General features: G+C 39.8%; 1 long non-coding RNA gene across 1 annotated transcript in view; it reads left to right on the top strand.

The window, feature by feature from the left end:
* Positions 1–18,064, top strand: part of LOC108305459 — a 94,349-nt gene that overhangs the window by 67,192 nt on the left and 9,093 nt on the right. Inside the window, exon 2 of the long non-coding RNA XR_001825746.2 lies at positions 11,012–11,138. This is a non-coding gene — a long non-coding RNA (uncharacterized LOC108305459). The remainder of the gene's footprint in view (positions 1–11,011; positions 11,139–18,064) is intronic.

Genomic DNA, 18,064 nt, shown 5'->3' with positions numbered 1-18,064 from the left:
GACTTGCTCTTGTAAAGGGCAGCAGGAGGAGTATGTCATCAATCATTGGACCAGAAGGCATGGATTTTGGATTTTCTAAACATGGATCTGAATGAAAGTGGTTTATTGGATTTTGGAGTTATGTTTGTTTACTTGGTCTTGGTGTGTATATCCAGTCTGATATCTAAAGGACAAGAATAAGAGGAATCAAATGTTTCTGAAGGAAATGACAAACTAGAATTGGAATTATCAAACCAATGCTCTCACTAAACTTTGGACCAAAATAATCCATAACATATTCAATTAGGATTTGGAATCCCCTACCCGAGGAGAGAAGAACACTCAATCTGTTGTACGATTCAGTGGCTCAGCAACTGTGTGATAACTCCAAAAAATTATTTCCAGTCAAAAATAAAGATTGCAATTTAAATATCACTTATCCAACTTTATGAGTACCTATAAAACCTTGTTGAGTTATAGCTAATCAGCATCCCAGAGATGACCTAGAATTTAAGATGAATTTAAAAACTCCATAGCTTCTGCACAGCAAGAGAAACAGCCATTAGAGTGAATCAGCAACCAACAGAATGGGAAAAAATTTTTGCAGTTTACCCATCTGACAAAGGACTGATATCCAGAATTTACAAAGAACTAAAACAGATTTACAAGAAAAAAACAAACACGCCCATTCAAAAGTGGGTGAAGGATATGAACAGACACTTTACAAAAGAAGACATACATGAGGGCAACAAACATATGAAAAAATGCTCATCATCACTGGCCATTAGAGAAATGCAAATCAAAACTACTTTGAGATACCATCTCACGCCAGTTAGAATGGCGATCATTAAAAAATCTGGAGACAACAGATGCTGGAGAGGATGTAGAGAAATAGGAATACTCTTACACTGTTGGTGGGAGTGTAAATTAGTTCAACCATTGTGGAAGACAGTGTGGCGATTCCTCAAGGACCTAGAAATAGAAATTCTATTTGACCCAGCAATCCCATTACTGGGTATATATCCAAAGGATTATAAATCGCTCTACTCTAAGGACACATGCACACGAATGTTCATTGGAGCACTGTTTACAATAGCAAAGACCTGGAACCAACCCAAATGCCCATTGGTGATAAACTGGACAGGGAAAATGTGGCACATATACACCATGGAATATTATGCAGCCATCAAAAACGATGAGTTCATGTCCTTTGTAGGGACATGGATGAACCTGGAAACCATCATTCTCAGTAAACTGACACAAGAGCAGAAAATCAAACACCTCATGTTCTCACTCATAGGCAGGTGTTGAACAATGAGAACACATGGACACAGGGAGGGGAGCACTACACACTGGGGTCTGTTGGTGGGGAATGGGGGAGTGACGGGGCGGTGGGGAGGTGGGGAGAGATAGCATGGGGAGAAATGCCAGATATAGGTGATGGGGAGGAAGGCAGCAAATCACACTGCCATGTGTGTACCTATGCAACAATCTTGCATGTTCTTCACATGTACCCCAAAACCTAAAATGCAATAAAAACAAAAAGACAGAGTATTGCTCTGTCACCCAGACTGGAGTGCTGAAAAAAAACAAAAAACAAAACTAGCAACTTAATAGGAGACTTGGATCCTGTGTTTTATTTCTAACTTAAGAAAAGCCCAAGAGTCAACATTTTTAAAAAATACAATTCCAATAAAACTTTGACAGTCATATTCTGTGCTAAGGTCTGTAATTATAGTTTGCATTACTTGAGCACCAGGTACTGTTGAATGAACTGGACTTGAGCGTTATATCATTGCTTACTCACAGAAATACTTTGAGGGAGCAACTGTTATCATCCTCATCTTAAAGATGAAGATGCTGAGGTAAAGTGAAGTGACCAGGTTTTAGTAAACAACCAAGAGAAGGACAACCTGAGTTTCTCCAACTCTGGATTTGATGATCACTGCAATATCTGCCAGCTTCTTGATTCTGGCTTAGAGTTGAAAAAAATAATCATTTTAAGGTCAAGTCGCAAGGAAGATTGATTAAAATTCAAGAGGATACGCAGAAAGATAAAGATAATTTCTGGTAAAACAAAAACAAAACAAACACGACAACAACAACAAATAATCAAAAAATGTAACTCTCCAGAAAGTTTAATTTTTTTCCAAATGCTAGTGAAATGCTGGTACCACCTGTAATGTGATTACATAAACAGAGCATTAGAAGGTCCATTCTTATCAGTCCTATTGCAGAATTTGTGTGAATGAAAATTTGTTTATAATCAATGATAATGACTCCTCTGTGGTTTTGGAATGACTTCCTCTAGGAAAATGAATTTTCTAGATGGCTTTTATCGGCCCATCTAAATGCCAAATCGAATCACTTATGATAGAAATATTTCTGAAATGTACTTTATATTATTTATGCCTTCTAAAAAGATTATACAGAGTATTTACTTTTTCTGTTGATTTGTCGTGCTCTTTTGTCCTGGCTCTAATATTACTGACAGTCACTCAGAGGCAACTGCCCACGACTTACACACTCCATGGCTCTGTATTGCTATGGTTTTACTTCTTATGCTTCCTTTTTTGTTAATTTTCTTCTGTTTTTCTTTCTTCCCTGTCCCAATCTCTCACCTTTCTGTTGTTCTACTGCCTTTTCCACTTGCCTTGCTTTTCTCCCCAATTCCATTCTTCACTTATCCAAAATGTACATATTGAGAGCCACCATGACCAGCAAGGAGCTAAGCAGTGGGAATGTGTCAGGAAACAAGATGCAGTTCATGTCTTTGAGCAGCCCGCTGTCTTTCATTTTTTTTTTTTTTTTTTCTTTTTTCTGAGATGGAGTCTTGCTCTGTTGCCCAGGCTGGAGTGCAGTGGTGCAATCTTGGCTTACTGCCATCTCTGCCTCCCAGGTTCAAGCATTTCTTGTGCCTCAAGCTCCCGAGTAGCTAGGATCACAGGCACTCACCACCATGCCCAGCTAATTTTTGTATTTTTATTATTGACAGTATTTCACCATATTGGCCAGGCTGGTCTCGATCTCCTGACCTTGTGATCTGCCTGCCTCAGCCTCTCAAAGTGCTGGGATTACAGCATGAGCCACTGCACCTAGCCAAGACAAAAAAAGTCACGGCATCCCTCGGTGGGCTTGAAGCAGCTTGCTGTCTTGAACTTTCAGTTGTCGCTCATTCTGGTTCCCTGTATGCATCTGTAGTGGGCCCCTGCATATTCTGATTGGCTGATTTCACCATGCTCCATAGACTTCCACCTAAAATGAAAAAAAAAAATAGCCTCTGTGTCCAAATGGGCAGATTGCCTGAGGTTGAAACAGTGTTACATGGTGAAAAGAACTTAGACATTTACTCTGGCATTTACAGCCTCCGTGACCTCAGCCAAATCATTCCACTTTTTCAAGCCTTGATATTATCATCTACACATCGAGAATGTGGTGAGGGTTCAATACTAAACTACAATTCAATTTTAAACCCAATGGCAGGCATCACATTATTTACAATTTTTACTGTTTTAGAAGAGAAGGACTTTTCATTTTCTTTTTGTAAAATGAGATTTTTGAAGAATTTTTTCTTCTATTTTTATTTTATGCCTGATGATAGAAGCAACACATGTCTCACTGTAGAAAATGTGGAAGTGATAGACTGAAAAAAGGTACGGTGAAATATTTCCTTTTGACACTTTTCTATACATACCTATATTTTTCCACATAAATGAAATATACTATCTAGTCAAATGCATTTCCTAAATTTTCTATAAACTAACTTAAAATACCTGTGCTGCCAAATATACAAATCTTTTCCCTTGTCAATGGTGTCTTGTTAAACATTCTCAGAAAAGCTCTGATTTCTAACATTTACCAATCAATGTGGTATAAATACTCCCTTGATGACTGATTTCAGGCTATCACCAGTTCCATAAACAACTATTAAAATATCTAAATAATTATGAAAAATCAATATAAGCGTAATACTGCTGACTGTGAGTACTCTCTGTAGTCTCAGTATGAGATGAGGTCTTAACTTCATTGCTTTTTTTTTTTTTCTATTAGCTAACATTATTCTAGTAGTATGTATAGAAAACTTTTTCCTTTCCTTTTTGTTTTCTTTTTTTTCATTTGCTTTTGATATGATTGCTGCTTTTACTCTATATTGCATGCCGGTATTTATTACAATCCGTTTTTAGAGTATTCTGCTTTTTCATATCTCTCTCTGTTCTTCTGCCCATCCCAGACTATCTAAATTATTTTGGCCTTATCATATACTAAGCTTGTTAAAGATAGTGGTTATGTTTTTTTATCAACGCACTCCCTTGGGCCAAGAGAGATGCCTTCTATATGGTAGGTTTTCAGAAAATCTGTGTTTTCGTTGGTATGTTTTACTTCCTGGATCATTAGTTCTTTAGAGGCACTTGATGTTTTAAGAGATATACCAAGTATTTATTGAACGCAAATATTTAGTAAAAATATTCTGGAATTTTGGTCCTAAAAGTAATATTTGGACATCTGTGTTCATTATCTAGTGCTGTGTAACAAGCTATCCTTATACTGAGGGTTGAAATAACTAAGATTTCTCGATTCCCATTATTCTTTTCAGTTGCTTGTTTCAGCTGGGCTTACTCCTGAGCCTGGATGGAGCTGGAGGATCAGCTATAATGGTTAGGCCTCTCTCTCCATGAGATCTTTCATCCTCAAGGAAGGAGGCTAGACCTGGCTGTCTTAGGTGGTGACGAAAACATTTTAAGAAAGCAATGCCCATAGTGATTGCTTATCAAGCCTCTGCATGCAACGTATTTGTTGATGTCCCACTGGCTAAGGCATATCACATGGCCAAGCCCAGTGTTCACGTGAGAGAAGATGACACAAAGTGGCAGAATATGGAGGATGTGATTCATTGGTGGAGGCAGACATTAGCATATGGATCTATAGCAATATTTCTTTCTTCTTTTTTCTTCCAATCTGGTCACATGGTTGGCCTCCACATAAACGGAATGATAAACAATGGCTTATCTACAGCACTAATGATAGAAACAAAAGTGCATTTTTAGGCAGATCATCACTTCTTATACTCTTGGCACCCATGATTTTATGTACATGTGTTATTTATACACCAATCCGAGAGAACTAAAGCCTTCTTGCAATGAAAAGCAGATTCACAATTAAGCATTAGAAATGCTCAAAAGCCTTGAAGGCTAAGGTTAACGTTTTTATTTTAAGTGAATATTCAATTTAACCTTGAGCTTCTTAGGAATCAAGGCAAAAAGGGAGAAACATGATAAGTTGTATGCTGTTGATTACTTACTGAAGGAAAACACACTGGTTTTAGGAGTGATTATCTTTTTCGTGGCTGTCTTCATAGAGTGGCATAGAGGACTGTGTATTCCATGAAGCCTCACTAAGAGTGGAGAAGCATTTTTCATACATCCTGTAATCAAAACCAAAGGCATAACATCAAAATGAGACTCAGTGGAGATGTTTTTGACACCAGATAAACTATGTGATGAAGGAATGCAGACTTTAGGTCATTAATACTACAGACAGAGAACTTTGAACTTTGAATACCAATAATTATCAATGCAACCTTAGACCACAGGGACTAACCTTCGAATACCTAAAGTTATCAGTGCAACTCTAGATCACAGGAACACCATCAGAGATACTTGGAGCCACTGTTTTTGTTTGTTTTGTTTTGTTTCTGGATGACAGAGTCTCATTCCGTCACTCAGGCTGAAGTGCAGTAATGTAATCTCAGCTCACTGCAAACTCTACCTCCGGGATTCAAGGCATTCTCCTGCCTCAGCCTCCCAAGTAGCTGGGATTACAGGTGCCTGCCACCTTGCCCAGCTAATTTTTTAAAAATTTTTATTAGAGACCGGGTTTCACCATGTTGGCCAGGCTGAACTCCTGACCGCAAATGGTCTGCCTAACTCAGTCTCCCAAAGAGCTGGGATTACAGGCGTGAGCCACCGTGCCCAGCTTGGGGCCACTTGTTCTTCAAACATATCATACATTTTCTACCACCTCAGAATGCCCCCTCATCAGAATGCCCCCTCATCAGAATCCCTCCCTGAATGCGCAAATCAGTGGCTCCTCCAATGTCCCCATCAATATCACTATTCATTTACCCTGCTATATTTTCCTAATGGCTGATGTCAACACTCAGCAACTACAAGATCAACTGAATATTGCACTATTGCATACAGCGCAACATCAATGTCCCAAAGTGACCTTTCTCTGATTAGAGACTTAACATCAATTTTGTTGGAGCTCTGAATCGATCATTTTTATGAAGGTATTAGATGCATAAAATTTAAGACAATGTGAATGTGGATCCAAAGTCCTTTTTCATAGAGTAGCTACTGCCTGTGCAGACTGGATCTGCTTTGAGGATAATTACGAGCAGTGAAGGCAGTCAGAGAGAGCTGTGTTTCAATGTCACTTGGATGCCAGTCTTAGCTCTATCACTCATGTGGCTTTGGTGACTTTCGGCCTCAATTTTCTCAGAGGTGAAATGGGGATAATGATTCCATTTACAAGATGGTTTTGAAGATTCAGTAACTTAACATATAGAAGGCGCACACATTGCAGTTTTTTTTTTTCTTTCTTGTTGTAATTCTGAAAGAGGCAGAAGTTGACGAAAGAGAGATGGAGCTGTTTCTTTCTTAAGGCAATTTATTGGATTACCACAGGGATGTTTATTTTCTCAATTAGAGGTCATGAGACACGAAGACCACTAATGAGTGAAATTGGTGGCTAGGGGAGTTGAGGGCTTTCCTCGCTTCTTCCAAGTTCTGATTAGACTGAAAAAAAGGAAAATAAACAAAAAACAAACAAAAAAATGGTTCTTTGTAAATTTTATGACTGCAGTGTCAAAAGTCTTCTATCCAAATAGCAGTAAATATTCTAATGAATTCTGGAAAGAAAGCCATTTGTAATGGCTCGGGGCAGAGCATTAAAATAGCCTGTTTCTAGTTAGCCAGTCATTAGAGGGATCTAACATGCATGGGAAATGGTTTCCTGTTCAAAGTGCTTTAAAACCAAGTTTTAGGAAACTCCGTTTCCTGCCGGCTTATTTGGAGACAACAGTGTGCCAACTGGTCGGAATTTTCAGATGGCCAAATGGTCACCTTCTCAGCTACAGTTTAGTTTCACTGCAGCAACCTCTACTAGGGAGAGTGGGCTTTGCATCTCAGGGGTCCTGGTGGGGAGTAGATAGGGCTGCAGAGCAAGGACATCTGGACTGGGTACCACTTAAGGCTGTCCTTTGCCTCTGTTGTAAATACATTGGATTGAGCGATTCATGGAATGAATCAATTCCTGCAGGAGAATCTTTCAGCCATCACCCTAGATGCATCCATCTAGAAACAGACTGAGGGGGCTGGTGAGAAAATGGTGGATAAACTCCCTGGTTTGGGAGGGACAGGGCAGCTGATGGGAGAGGAAATTCTTTTGGTTACCTGATGTGCTGTGCATTAAAATGGGATTTTCCAAAACAAGGAAGTCACAGAGACTTCAATTAGGATGTAGATGAAAGTATTTGCTAATCAAATCCATTTGCTTTCTTTGGTGTGTGAGATGAGGACCAATACTGTACTTGGAAGCAGGAAATTGATGGATCCAGGAAGACTGCACATTTCCTCACCTTCAGAAGACACCCCCTCTAACAGCTGCCCAAATCAAAGAGGAAAACCCTTAGCCCCCAATTTATCACTGAGCCTCACCCAGTAAAGGACCCACCTCCAGGCACCCTGTTATTACCTTAGAGGGCACAACCAATCATAAGCACTTTACAGGCACTTTCAAAGCTAATTGCGAGGGCAATGCAATGAGAAAGTACTTTGATTATTATTCATGGTAAATTACATTTGAAGACCCAGTTCTTGACTCCTTACTTCATCCACATTCCTGCCATAGCCTCATTTTGAGCAGAACTTCCTTTTGTATCTCTTGACTCTACTTTAGCTTTTGGCCAACAATACATAATTAGAAGTACACAGTGCCAATTCTGAGCCCTGGCCTTCAAAGGCCACATTTCTTCCTGCCTTTGTGCAGCTCTGCTCTCATCTTGAGAAAAACAAGCTAGTCTGCTTGTCCCAGGTGGATGACAAGAGACACATATAGCAGAGTCACCACTATTAACCCACAGACTGCAGTGAGAAGCAAAGCCTCCACGGCTAACCCTCAGATGTGTGAGAATAAATAATTACTGCTTTAAGGCTCTGAGTTTTGGGGCAGTTTGTTATAGCACAATAGCTAACTGATACATCCTCATTTTACAAATAAAGACTCAGAGATCTTAGTAATGGTTTTCCCAAAGCACAGAACTGATAGCTGACTGAATCAAGATTCAAACCTAAACCAAGTGCCTGTAATCCCAGCATTTTGGGAGGTCAAAGCAGAAGGTCAAGGCCAGGAATTCAAGATCAGCCTGGGTAACATAGTAAGACCTCCATCTCTACAAAAAAAAAAAATTTTTTTTAATTATCCGGGACTGTATTTTGTGCCTATGTTTCTAGTTACCCAGGAGGCTGAGATGGCAGAATTACTTGAACCCAGGGGTTCAAGGCTGCAGGGACCTATAATCATGCCACTCCAGCCTGGGCAACAGAATAAAATCTCATCTTTTTTTAAATTTTATTTTAAAGTAAAACCTAGAGACATTCTTAACCATTGTGTTAAACTGCCCTTTCCAGTCTTACTGATGAGCTGGAAATTCCCTGGAAGTTTTTAAAAATTTGACTTTTCTTTTTTCTTTCCTTCTTTTCTTTTTCAGACAGATTCCAATGTCATGTTTTTGACTGGGACAAGTAGGGGCAGAACTGATTTTTCAGCCAAGTCCTTACTCCTCATCAGTCGGAGCAGGCAGGATGAGGAAGACAGCCCTAGAGTCCTCATCTTATCCACTGTCTTCTGACCTAACTGCAGAGCTTGTTACCACTCCACATGTCATCTTATTTCTCCCAGGCCTGGGCCTTATTTCCTACCCTTCATTTCCACCTAAGTTGATTGATAGTGATAGATATTTGCATTTGAACAAGGGAAACATGATACAATTTCAGATGAATTGCTAGGCAGTTGGGATGAAATGTTCGGTCTGCCCAGCACACCTCCAATCTCAATCCCCAGCAACTGTTTGTTAGGCAAGTCCTGGTGGAATTATAAAGATGGAATCACAGATTGAAAAAGCTTGGTCTGAGAGGTCAGGACACCTATGTGCCAGGCCTATTTGTGCCACTAACTCCCTGTGTGAACTCAAAAGGAAGTCTGTGTGATATAGTCTGGCTCTGTGTCCCCACTCAAATCTCCTGTCGAATTGTAATCTTCAATATTGGAGGAAGGGCTTTATGGGAGGTGATCGGATCATTCAGTCTTGCTGTTCTCATGATAGTGAGTGAGTTCTTACGAGATCTGGTTGTTTAACAGTGTGTAGCACCTCCCCCTACACTTGCTGTCTCCTGCTCCGCCACGTAGGATGTGCTTGCTTCCTCCTCGCCTTCTGCGATGATTGTAAGTTTCCTGAGGCTGCCCCAGCCATGCTTCCTGTGCAGCTTGCAGAACTGTGAGTCAACCACCTTTCTTCATAAATTACCCTGTCTCATGTAGTTCCTTATAGTAGTGCGAGCATGGACTAATACACTCTCTTTCTGTGGACCTTAATTTTCCCAACAGTCACAGGAGTTGTCAAGAAGGCATAATCTTTTTGATTTCCTCCAACTTTATCATGCCCTCATTTTCTGCCATCAACCACAGGGGCCCAGAAGATCCAGGCAGTCCCACAAATATTAAGCTGGAGTCAAGTTTCCCCCCTTTTAGATCATTAGACCTGAACCTGCTATTTTCCTGATGTGCTCTGAACAACCCAAGATTTCATGTCACTGGGTATAACATAGATATAATTTGGAAAAGAAGAGATTTCTAGGAAGTACAATAACGGTCCCTATTATTTATTTTTTAAATCCTATTTAAATAAAGATTGTGCATTTAAAGTTGTATTTGATTGAACAACGGTCCTTTTTTTTAAATTTTCCCTGACAAAAGCTATGAATTATTAATTTCTGTCATTGTATTCACTGAACAAATGTAATTGCAAGTAAATGTCTAAAGTTAATGAAAAAATTAAGAGAAAAGGATTGCTTTATAAGAATTAATAAAACATTTCCACAAACCTCTTTGAAATCATGATTATGAAGGCTTGCAACACTTCTTTGAAGCTGCATACCCAGAGCAAAGAGGCTTGAGCTCTGCTCTTTCTGTGGCGTGAAGAATGAAAACATTCCATTACGATTGTACCAGCTGTGGAAATCAACACACACAAGTTTTCTAACCTTAACCCTCCTGTTATGCCAGTGCTATTGTAACAGTTTTTCATCTATTCAGAGACACCTTTCATTTATGGGAGGTCGCAACAGCTTTCCCTCTTGTACTTTGTCTGCTATCATAACCATTTAATATTGTTACATTAACATACCACAACAAAAAGTGGTACTTTCACTTCCGAAAGAGAGAAATGACAGAAAAGAAGAAAGAAGAGAAGTGAAAGAAAGAACAGAAATTAAAAACAAAGGTGTATGGAAACATACAGGGATTTGGATCTCTGAATCAAGCTGGCATTTAACCTCAAAGCAGAGAACTGAAATAATTTCAAGCCTCACCCCTCAAACATCCTATAAGTAAGTCTTCACCAAGACCTGGACAAAACCAAAACTAGCCTTCCAACTTCATCTAGTTCCCAACTCACTTGAGCTCACCTTTCCTTCCTCAACCCGTTCCTCACTTCCTCTACTCCTATCCTGTTCGTACAGTAGTAAACACAGGGATACCTGGGTTCTGATTCAAATTCTGTCACACTGGTTTCATGTCCTGGGGCACAGGCAAGTCCCTGCTCCCACTCAGAGTCCCATGTAAAAGTAGGGACAACAATATGTGACTTTCCTCCCTCATAGGACGAGTGTGAGTGCTGAGGAAAATTATACCCATGTCAACAATGAGATATTAATGTAAACAAATATTTTTTTTGTTATTTCAAATCTTTTAGTCTTTGAGGAAATCCCAGAAGCCATTCAGCAGTGCAGCACATTAGTTTCTACATAAAAATGGAAGCTGGAAGCCAGTTGTCCTTCCTGGGATCACAGCTACTCCACTTTCCTCAGCATATTCTGCAGGTAAAGTGGAGCCATGTGACCTAGTCTAACCAATTATCCATTAAACCTCGAATGTAGTTCTCCTGGTTTCTCTCTTTTTTTTTTATTTCCTAGGAAGATGTAGAGTATGTAGAGTAGAGTATTCCAAGTCTTTGCAGATTACCAAGTCACCAGTTGGGTATTCGAATCACCATATGGAAATCTACCTTCTGAATATATTTTATATATATATATAAATAGTAGGACTATAATATAAGCAACAAATAGGCCCTTACTGTATTAAGCCACTGAAATTTGGGGGTGATTGTTACATTAGCTAGCGTAATTTATTCTTGCTAATTCACCAAATTAGACCTATGAGAAGCGTGAGTGCAAATCTATAGTCAATGCATGTCAAAACTAAGTGAGTCATTTTTTTGTGGGGCTATTTCAAAACTATTTTTCTGGGATAATTGGCTTCCAACTTGCACAATATAAAGAGAGGTTTATATTGGGAACGCTCTGTCCTTGTGGGGTAACTGCTGTCATAGAGCAGATTTAACAAGAATTTCTTAATAGGAAACTACCAGGGTGCCACATCCTTGGTCACCTCCTGTAGCCAACACAACCGTATTACCACCAAGAGATGCCTGGGTGGGGTGAGAGTCTATGTGTGGTTTATGATTCTGAGATTTGTAATGCAGAATCTTTTCTTTTCTCTCTAGCATTACCAAAGAAACATCAATGACCAAATAGGGGCAAAAGAGAATCATATTTTGAGAGCTCTCTCATTCTCTCTCTTCCCACCTCGCCGCCAGCCCCGACCCTGCCCTGTGTATCCAGCTCCCAGATCTAAAGACTTTTGGAACATAAAAAAGAGATTAAGTAGAAAGGCATATTCCTATAATTTACCCAAATGTGCACATTTCAATCTATGGCTAACAGCAGCTCCAAATTACCGCCAGACTAACACACTATCCTTATTTAAGGGATCCTCTTAACTCTTACCCTGAAGTCTCCATAAATCTGCCTGATATATAGATGTCAGGCATTTTCTGGCAGTTGAAACATGAAACATGACATCAGCTGGGGATTGAGTTACAACTCATAAAGACCATGTTTATTTGCTGGTTCTGTTTAAAAATTTTTCCACTATCATTTTACTCAAATGGCCTCCTATTTTATGAGAAATAAAGTTAGAACTAATGAAGGAAGGTCTTTCTGAGCTCAGCTGGACATGCAGGCTGTGGCCGTCTTCGTTCCAACCAAATATTTAAATTATTTAGAGCCAATTGTAACCTAATGTGTTGACGAAATGTCACTGCAAGCTAATACAGAGACTTCAAACACAAAAATGAGAGGAGGAATCTGAGAATTAAAGAGGAAGAGATGTTAAAAATTAGAAGAAGGCCAAGTTCAAGGAGACAGCCCAGCGGGGGACCTATGACACTCCCTGCTGTCAGCAGCCCTTGAATCTCAAAGGGAGCTCTGAGCCATTTGAAAGAGCACTCCAGGCACGTGGACCGTGGTGGGGCTGGATGGGGGGGCTCCCTACTGCATCCCTCTGTATATTGCCCAGCGGGGGATATTAGAGTCACTGACCAGGGGCTCTGTTTCAAATAGCAGCAGTTGATGTGAGAAGAAATGCCTCTTGTTTAAGGGCTCTGGGAGACAGGAACAGCTATAATAGAAATTAAATTTTTGTAATTAGAAAATCTGGAATTTATACCTTGCGACCAACCCTCATTCAACACCCACCCCTCCAAACCAACAAACAAACTCAGAATATGCATTTAATACTCAGGGTATGTACACTAGGGAACCTTGTGTCTCAAGTCTTTACCTCAAAGTAGATGCTCAGTAAAATGTGTGGAATTAAATTCCACTCATCCAATGAATCTGGTCATATGTGCAATGAGGTACATGCCTGAATCATATTATTTTAGTAGTGCTGGGCAGCCCCTAGCCTCTTTCTGTGCAAATTTCCTTCCAGAAAGTATGCCATTACTATTTTTTAAAAATTATGCCTAGTGTTTTATTTGAGCAGTAATGGAAATTTCCCTTCCTGAGAATATGCTTTCCATAAACTTTACCACAATCGTTGTTCTTTTCTTTCTTTCTTTTTTCTTTCCTTGCTTATGCTTTTTGCTTTATTTGAAGTGTCTGTTGCAGTAAAAAATAATCCTATAAGAGATGTTAAAAGGCATTCTTAGCATCCTGTAGTGAATCGAATGGATTTTCTCCCTGGCTGGATCAATGAAGCATCCTGCTAGCCCTACGGGGCCTGATGGGAGAGGGGGGCCAAGTTTCAAGAGGGAAAATGAGCACCAACTTCAGGTTTGTCTCGACTGCAGAATGCCTCATGCTGCCTGAGCCACTGGATAACAGGTTTTCCAAGGAGGACATTTCCCACTCGTCATGGAAAACCATCTCCAATATTGGAAGAGATTCCACAGTTATCAGTACAGTATTGTCTCAGCCTTGCTTTGGGATTCTAGCTCAGGGATCAGCAAACCATGGCCTAGCGGCCAAGTCTGTCCGTCTTTATAAGATCCATGAGCTAAGAATAGTTTTGACGTTTTAAAGTGATTAGAAGAAAAGTCGAAAACAGAACAATTTGTGAAAATGATAAGAAATTCAAATTGAGTGTCCATGAATAAAGATTCACTGAAAAATCAGGCATGCTTCTTCATTTACACATTTTCTACAGTGACTTTGTAGACTCAAGGACAGACCTGAAAACTTGCAAGAGAGACCCTGCAGTCTGTAAAGCCTAAAATATTCACTTTCTGATCCTTTTACAGAAGGTTTGTCAATCCCTGCTCTAATTGGGCATTTCATTGCTTTAGAAAATATGCTTGCTGTGTCAGTCTTGCCTTTGTAAACTTTACTTATTGGTGACATCTTTTGAAGCAAAGCTCATTCACCAGGCTGGGAAATTTTGTGTCTGTGTATGGTAAAATGGCAAAATACATGTAACATGCCGTTTCCTATTTTACGCATTTTAAGTGTAGAATGCAGTGGCAGTAAGTACATTTACAAAGTTGTGCAATCTTTACCGTTATCCATTTCCAGAACATTATTATTATATCTAACAGAAATTTTACTCCCATTAAACAATAACTCCCTATCCACTTGCCCTCAGCCCCTGATAACTTCTATTCTGCTTTCTGTCTCTATGAATTTGCCTGTTCTAGACACATCAGACCAATAGGAGCATGCATGTGGCCTTTTGTGTTGGCTTCTTTCACTTAGCATCATGTCTTCAAGATTCATTCATATTGTAGCTGGACGAGGACTGTATCCATTGTGTGTCTGTATCATTGGGCATATGTACACCACTGAGTATTCATTTTTAACCAGGACTGCATGGTGTGGTATATGATTCTTCAGATTCACTCAGCCATACGGTATCCATGTAGGAGCCACAGGCCAAAGCCTCTGTGTTCAAAGGGAAGTAAAGGGCAGGGAAAAAGTCCTCTGTTTCTGGACATATGGACCTCCATCCACCTCTGGATAAAATCAAGTGGTCCAAGCAATTTTTGGTTCATACACTTACTTCTGTGTATGTTTGTAATGTCTTAGGGAGTGTATTAGTCCATTATCACACTGCTATAAAGAGCTACCTGAGACTGGGAAATTTATGAAGAAAAGAAGTTAAATTGACTCACAGTTCTGCCTGGCTAAGGAGGCCTCAGGAAGTTTACAATTATGGCAGAAGGCAAAGGGGAAGCAAGGCATATTTTACCATGGTGGAGCAAGAGGGGGAGAGAGAGAGAGAGAGAGAGAGAGAGAGTAAACGGGAAAGTGCCACACTTCTAAACCATCAGATCTCATGAGAATCACTTACTATGACAAGAACAGCAAGGGGGAAATCCGCCCCCATGTTCCAGTCACCTCCCACCAGGCCCCTCCTCTGACATACTGGGATTACAATTTGACATGAGATTTGGGTGGGGACACAGAGCCAAACCATATCAGGGAGCAAACAGGTGATGAAACTTTTAAAGCATTTTTCTAAGTTTAGAGAAAAGCTAGGAATCTTTGCGATAAAATCTTTTTTTTCACAGAGAAATATCTGAGATGTTCCAAATAGAGATGACTCCACCAATTTCCTCCACCTAAACTCTTTGAGTGTATGTAAGAAAATATATCATTTTGCATTTGCAGGGACTATATATACATTGGATATATGATATCAAATTGTAGTACTATGAATTAAGATAATCTAAACTAGAAAAGTATTAACCAAAAGCACATTCTTTAAACAATGTCTATTGCGTACATTAGTCCCCATGCTAGGCACAGAAAATATGGATACGTACATGGTATCTTTCATGACATCATCAAGAAACGTTAATTCTAGTACCTCAATTTCCAAACTGCACCAAGGCACCCAGGATGCTTCAGTGAATTCACATGGGAACTGTGTGATGTTTTAACTGTTTGAGGAAAACACAGTAACATTTGTTAGACCCTGCAAACTACTAACTTGAGGTAGTTTTAACTTATTTTTGACATTAGATCACAGCGTACTTTTCTGGGTGATAGTCTATCTTTGTGAAGCTCGGTTTTCAGAGGCTGTGTTAAAAAGTGAGAACCATGTGAAAATCGCTGTGGAACAGGAAACAGTAGTGGTGTCCAGTCTGATGTTAAGACTTGACAAGTTTTGCAGAGGCTAACCATCATGGACACCTCATTAGAAATTGTGAGTATTGGAGAATAAAATAAACAGAATGTTTCTTTTCTTACAAATGTTGTATGATTTTAAGAAATGCCCACTAAATTTTTAGGACATTCATGCTTGTTGAGTGGTTTGAGCCTGACTACTTACTAAAGGGAATTGATGGGTAATTCTCTTGAACTAGAAGCACTATGAAGAAATTAGCAAGGCACTGAGGGCACTACAAATTGAGAAAGTTGGTGAACCTCTGATCTTGTGAATCAAGCATGCTTCTCCTGTTGAATATGAACACTTTTTAAATTAAACAAAAGCAAAAGACAAAGGGTATATGGTATGTAAACAATGCAGCAACCAGCAATGTCACTGCTGTTATAATTCAAGGGTAATCAATGTGATGCCATCGGCATTAATGACACAGAGTCAATATGCGCAAACTTTTAATATAAGCCTAATTATGAGCATCTCTTTGCATGAAACTAAAAATATTGAAAATGTTGACTTTGGGGAGGTGCCCTTGGATCAAAACTCCTGAAGATGTCAATAATCTATTATGATTTTCATTTTGCCGAAATAGTGCTATTATTTCAAAAGGTCTCGAAAATCAATTTGGCATTCAGTATATCTGTGTAATAATGACATTCTAATTAAAAATCCCAATCTGAGTAGTACAAAGGATGATGTTTAATCTCTAATCAATGATCACCAAGCCCAGAAGTTAGAGATGCAATAAACCTTTTTAATGAACTTCACTGCTTTTCTCAGATTTTGTCTGCTTCTCTCCTTTCAATTTTGGAAGTCTTTTCTGTCTGAGAACATATCTGAGGAAGTGGGGACAATTTGGTGAAACAAGCACATAAATTAAAGCGAGTAACATCAAAGAAAAATACCATCAGAGTTATGCGGGTTTCTTTTTAATTGAAATTTATAATTGCTCCTAATTATAGGACATACATTAAATGTTACTTTGAGAGGCTGAGGGCGGGGGTGGAGCCTTGTCCACTCTAGCCCCATGAGCTATAACCTTGACATTTTAATTAGATATTATTTTGAAATATGTAAAAGGGATTTACATACTCATGGCAAGGGTCAGCGGCCAACATCCCGGGAGAGTCTTCTCACATCTCTCTTCCTCTAACAACACAGGTAATGTCTCCCTGTCAAAGGGCCATTTCACCTCCCTGTCCAAAGGTGAAACACATCATTGTGCAATTTGCCCAAGAAGACAAACTGATACACAGTTTTAAAAATAACCAACTTCTCAAAGGAACAGTAGAAATTCTTAAGAGAGGTGAAAGCAACAAAATATGTCAGCCTTGTATACACACTCAGGTTTTCTAAGGTTTCCTCTGGGCAAAAATTTTTCTTCTTCATAGCAATCTGGTGTCGGTGGCAGTGGATGAACAGACAAAGGGAAGTGGGTCCAGTTGATTTACGGGCCACACACACCCGTCCTACAGATAAAAGGGAGGAGAGTCGGGAATCTTCTGTTTGAAAACAATTTCTGGTGCTATGTTACTTGACTGTCGGAGGATGATTAAAACAAACCCTTAAACCCCTTTCTCATGAGATGCCTTGCTTTTTTATGCTTCAATATATTAACAATTTGGGAAAAAAGTAGTAGGAGAGATGGGACAAGCTTATCCTTCAAACTTTGCCATCAGAGGTTAGCTGGGGGTCTGAGGACATGGACTGCATTGCTGATATCCGGCACTTGGAGAAACACACTTGTGGAACTTATGGAATTCTTCCAGGAGGGAAGGGACAAGATGGAGAGCCTCATTGTTCTCCATCCAAATTAAACATTATTATAATCTTTCAGAATATTGGGCTCTACCCTAAACCCAATAACAGGGAGGAAGAATGAGGGCCCCAGATTAAATTTCGAAGAGGTTTGAAAGAGAGGGCTGGCAGTGAAAGGAAAGCTTTGCCATCCATGAGGCTCTGGACACTACATCCTACCCCACCATCCTGGGCATTGTACCTTGGAGACTCTATAGGAACAAAGATACCTACTTTGAGTATGGATCCACTGGTGGAATTTGGCAGGAATGCCCTGGTTGCTGGGCTCCACTGTCCATTAAAGGACTTATCACCAAGGTCAGAATCTGAACTAGAGGATGTGGTGGCCATTGGAATGCAAACGTGCCCAGAATCCCTTATCTCAGGCCCAGCAGGCACCCTGTGCGTCAGCCATAGCTGAGCCAGAGAGGGGATTTTTTTTTTCCATCCCACATTAGATCTAGGGCCCCAGTCAGGGGCACTTGCATTACTGCCTCTTCCAGCC

The sequence above is a fragment of the Cebus imitator genome, unplaced genomic scaffold, assembly GCF_001604975.1.
Source record: "Cebus imitator isolate Cc_AM_T3 unplaced genomic scaffold, Cebus_imitator-1.0 Scaffold63, whole genome shotgun sequence".
In the NCBI taxonomy this organism is placed as follows: domain Eukaryota; kingdom Metazoa; phylum Chordata; class Mammalia; order Primates; family Cebidae; genus Cebus; species Cebus imitator.
The sequence above is the reverse complement of the archived record's forward strand: the minus strand, read 5'-3'. Positions and strand labels throughout refer to the sequence as shown.